Below are 5,107 nucleotides of genomic sequence, written 5' to 3'. Positions count from 1 at the left end.
GAAATTGTGAGGCATAGGATTGATTCAATCTTCATTTTTTTTCCAATTTGGTTCAGAGCTATTACCCGCTACACCTACAGATGTGAAAAGCTTACACTTTGCAAATCCAAAATTAAGCAGCATAATTTCTCACAGATTAATTATATACAAATTGAGTGACAACTGCTGGGACATGTGCTTCTTTTGACCTATTATCTTGCTTTTGCATGATTAATTGAAGGTCCATAAGGCAGTTCTATCTCTCTCGCTAACACAATAAGTTTCTCTTTAACAAAAAAATAAACATAGGGCAGGAGCATAGATGGTGCACAGGAGAGCTGCCTTGTCATTGATAGAGGAAGTGTGAGAGCATGCTAATTGTGCAGGGAAGAGAAATAAAATGAAAACGAAAACGAAAATGAGAAACAAAAGAGAAGAATGTTATGATCTCATGATAATGTCGGCCACCAGCCAGCACCCACAGGAGTATACCTATAGGCGGTCCAAAGGTACTAGCATGCTTGCCAATGAATGTCACATGCTCTGCCTAATATGTAATGCTTGGTTCTTTTTTTTTTTTGCTTGTAGTTTATGCTTCTTTTCAATTATGCAATTTAGAAAGAAAAAAAGTATGTTATTATGTCATTATACCATGTCAGTATATGTCATGGAGGCCGGTAAAGTGATTATTAGTTAAAAAGTATAGGTCAAGCTTGATATGTTCTAATCTGTAGTTACTTAACCTTTGCTTCAAAGTAGTCATGCATTATGTGATTATCAAGCTTCAATTGACTGATGCTTTCATTGATTAATTCCAGATTATCTAGCTAGGTTGGTAAAAAGCAAGGTCGCCTCATAGTTGAGGAAGATGATGTGCAACCAATGAAGAAGATATATTAGGATGGAACTCGAGGCATTTTGTGGATTAGTATCTATAGTTTTTTGATGCCTATAAAGCAGAGGTCTGTGTGACAAAACAAAAGTATCCATGAATTACTACTTTATAAGATTTAGGTTCCACTATAATGTTGTTGATGATAGCCAAGCCGCCGCCTCTCCGCCGAGAAAGAAGGATCCCGATCTCCGCCGTGGTCGACAAACAGCGCGATGGGCGGAGCACCCAGCCGGTAGGCTCATCCCTTCTCCGATCCACTCCGGCGGCGGCCATCGTTGGTACGTTGCACTTGTGTCACCTCTCATGATTTTTTTTCTGGTTTGATTCCCCACTCACGGGTGTGTGGTATGCACTCAAGGCATCGGTTCATGTGGTTTCCTGCTGCTGGCATATGTAGGTTTACCGCTGGATTCAAGTCTAGAAATGTTTTATTTTCTTAAAATTGATTTATCATATGCTTTCATGATTTCATCAGGAAAGAGATGCAGACGAGAGGAAGAGAGCCTCCCCAAGCTCTGTCTAGGCGATGCACGAGCGACAACCACCCTTCCTGTTATTGCCTCCATGGCTGGCTGCTCATCCCCAGGAACCTCCTCCCCTCTCACGTGCGCCACACTCTGGGATTAAGGTCTGCTCCTTGGCTGACATTTGCGCAGACCGATTCTTTGGTTTCTCTCCACCGAAGAATGAAAGAAACAAGCAAGCTGATGTCTAACATATTCGTTTCGTAATAGTTGGAACATAGGTATCTAGGGCAGGGCGTGGTCACATTGCAGGCAGCAAGGAGCAGCGCAAAGTTGTCTCGGCCTTGCCCTGCATCGAGGAGGAACACAGGTATGTACAAATCGAGGAGGAAAACATGTATTTTTCTGTTTGTTATTTTCTAACTTTATGCTTCACCTGTCCTGAATTATACGTACACTCATGTTGTCAGATACATAGGTATACATATACATAGCTATGGAAGACACGATTTACTGATACATATCTGAATGTTATAGCTATAAAGATACCTGATTGTTATAGCTGAATGTAACAAAGAAAGTGGTAGGTCGCGTTCCGGGTTTTATTTTCGTCCCATCATTTTCGTCCCACCATTTTCGTCCGGTTTTTTTTCGCTGGTTTTTTTTCGTCTGACTTATTTCTGTCTCACCTCCCACGTAAAAAATACAGCTTCCCCTCCTCTCGATCCACCCCTCCCGCTGCGACCTCTCTCTTCCCTCGTCTCCCGCTCCACCGCCGCCGCCCCATCTCCCGCTCCATCGCCGCCGCCCCATCTCCCGTCTCCAGTCGCAGCCGCCGCCGCACCCCAATCCAACACCGCCGTCGGCAATCTCCTCGCCCCCCTGCGCCGCCGCCCCCAACCTTCTATTCCTCTCCCAAGGGAATCCCAAGGGAAGTGAAGGGAAGGGAAGGGAAGGCAAGGGAAGGGAAGGGAAGGAAGAGGGAGCGCCCAGATCCACGGCGGCATCAGCGCGCCGTCATCGACCTGATCCGCGTCCGTCCTCGAGGGAGGTCGGCCATGGAGGTCCGACCCGGCCCGGCAGAAGCCATGGACGGACGGAGACGCCCCAAACCCTACCCTCAAGGACGACGCCTCAACCTTCAAGGACGCGCGCCGGCGACCGCGGATCTCCGGTGACGGCTATGGTGAGTGTGTACCTGCGGACGTTCTTCCTCGGATTCATCATCTCCCCCTGCTCGTGATTCCTTCCTTGGTTTCTTTTATTTTGTGTGCGGGATGACTGCCCCGGATCTGGACGCATGACCTGCAGCTGCGGCAGCAGCTGGACGACCGAACGCACGAGCCCTCCCTCCCTCCCTCATGGCTCTGCTTCTTCCTACCCTGCCCCCTCACGTTGGCGTGGTGAGCTTCATACCCCCCGTGCACATCTCATCTCATCTCATCAAATCTAGATTGCTCTGGACGTATTTATCCTGTAAGGGTTGTGTCGTATGTTCTTCTTGCCATAAATATTTCCTCAAATATCAGCATTTGATGAGTGGATGATATGAAGGCATCATGCTGTTAGCTCAACTGTGTTAACGATGCCTGTTATTGTTTTCCATGATTTGCTTTTCATTGTTACAATATTTTTAGCATATATGGAGGCCATCTATTATTCTGCACTATCTTGTTTGTGGACTTACATTCGACTACACTATCTTATAAAGGTCCCACAAATAGAAGCGTTGCTCATATGCTCCTGAATCAGGTGTGCAGTATGATGGAGTTTACAGAATTGAGAACTGTTAGATAAAGATTGGCGTTCAGGTAATTTTACTTCCTGTACAGAGGTTCCACATGCTGCTCTCTACTTTGTGCCACTGAATGAAAGATCAATTTATATTCTTTTGATTTCTGTCACAGGGTACGTATAAGGTCTTGATGTTAAGCTGATGTATTTTTTATTGCTTACTAAACCCTCCTAAGTCCTAACTCAACCACTTGAAGTTAAACTGAAGTATTAATCAATCTTGTTTGCTTTCTTGTACGTGTATGCCTAATTACCTTGCCCTATATGGCGATCGATGGCCAGCCATAGAACGGTTCTGATTTTTTATTTATTTTGTCAAGTTCAGTTCATATTTTTTATCCATGTGGTGTTTAAACGATGACTATGTGGGGTTCATAGAAATTGTGAGGCATAGGATTGATTCAATCTTCATTTTTTTTCCAATTTGGTTCAGAGCTATTACCTGCTACACCTACAGATGTGAAAAGCTTACACTTTGCAAATCCAAAATTAAGCAGCATAATTTCTCACAGATTAATTATATACAAATTGAGTGACAACTGCTGGGACATGTGCTTCTTTTGACCTATTATCTTGCTTTTGCATGATTAATTGAAGGTCCATAAGGCAGTTCTATCTCTCTCGCTAACACAATAAGTTTCTCTTTAACAAAAAAATAAACATAGGGCAGGAGCATAGATGGTGCACAGGAGAGCTGCCTTGTCATTGATAGAGGAAGTGTGAGAGCATGCTAATTGTGCAGGGAAGAGAAATAAAATGAAAACGAAAACGAAAATGAGAAACAAAAGAGAAGAATGTTATGATCTCATGATAATGTCGGCCACCAGCCAGCACCCACAGGAGTATACCTATAGGCGGTCCAAAGGTACTAGCATGCTTGCCAATGAATGTCACATGCTCTGCCTAATATGTAATGCTTGGTTCTTTTTTTTTGCTTGTAGTTTATGCTTCTTTTCAATTATGCAATTTAGAAAGAAAAAAAGTATGTTATTATGTCATTATACCATGTCAGTATATGTCATGGAGGCCGGTAAAGTGATTATTAGTTAAAAAGTATAGGTCAAGCTTGATATGTTCTAATCTGTAGTTACTTAACCTTTGCTTCAAAGTAGTCATGCATTATGTGATTATCAAGCTTCAATTGACTGATGCTTTCATTGATTAATTCCAGATTATCTAGCTAGGTTGGTAAAAAGCAAGGCCGCCTCATAGTTGAGGAAGATGATGTGCAACCAATGACGAAGATATATTAGGATGGAACTCGAGGCATTTTGTGGATTAGTATCTATAGTTTTTTGATGCCTATAAAGCAGAGGTCTGTGTGACAAAACAGAAGTATCCATGAATTACTACTTTATAAGATTTAGGTTCCACTATAATGTTGTTGATGATAGCCAAGCCGCCGCCTCTCCGCCGAGAAAGAAGGATCCCGATCTCCGCCGTGGTCGACAAACAGCGCGATGGGCGGAGCACCCAGCCGGTAGGCTCATCCCCTTCTCCGATCCACTCCGGCGGCGGCCATCGTTGGTACGTTGCACTTGTGTCACCTCTCATGATTTTTTTTCTGGTTTGATTCCCCACTCACGGGTGTGTGGTATGCACTCAAGGCATCGGTTCATGTGGTTTCCTGCTGCTGGCATATGTAGGTTTACCGCTGGATTCAAGTCTAGAAATGTTTTATTTTCTTAAAATTGATTTATCATATGCTTTCATGATTTCATCAGGAAAGAGATGCAGACGAGAGGAAGAGAGCCTCCCCAAGCTCTGTCTAGGCGATGCACGAGCGACAACCACCCTTCCTGTTATTGCCTCCATGGCTGGCTGCTCATCCCCAGGAACCTCCTCCCCTCTCACGTGCGCCACACTCTGGGATTAAGGTCTGCTCCTTGGCTGACATTTGCGCAGACCGATTCTTTGGTTTCTCTCCACCGAAGAATGAAAGAAACAAGCAAGCTGATGTCTAACATATTCGTTT

The 5,107-nt window shown here is 44.1% G+C and overlaps 1 long non-coding RNA gene across 12 annotated transcripts; it reads left to right on the top strand.

Annotated features, from left to right (window-relative positions):
- Window positions 1-828: 828 nt before the first annotated feature.
- LOC123072310 (uncharacterized) lies at window positions 829-5,010 on the top strand. 12 transcript variants are annotated; one of them, XR_006435026.1, is made up of 10 exons: window positions 829-941; window positions 1,021-1,152; window positions 1,350-1,502; window positions 1,609-1,708; window positions 2,048-2,741; window positions 3,091-3,149; window positions 3,798-3,997; window positions 4,304-4,447; window positions 4,527-4,659; window positions 4,857-5,010. It is a non-coding gene; the product is annotated as an uncharacterized lncRNA (long non-coding RNA). The 12 variants fall into 12 exon arrangements; XR_006435025.1 differs by having other exon boundaries at window positions 3,050-3,149; XR_006435028.1 differs by lacking the exon at window positions 2,048-2,741.
- Window positions 5,011-5,107: the final 97 nt, after the last annotated feature.

Source organism: Triticum aestivum, chromosome 3B (genome assembly GCF_018294505.1).
Source record: "Triticum aestivum cultivar Chinese Spring chromosome 3B, IWGSC CS RefSeq v2.1, whole genome shotgun sequence".
NCBI classification, from domain to species: Eukaryota; Viridiplantae; Streptophyta; class Magnoliopsida; order Poales; family Poaceae; genus Triticum; species Triticum aestivum.
Note: the sequence above shows the minus strand (reverse complement) of the source record. Positions and strands in the feature narration are given on the sequence as shown.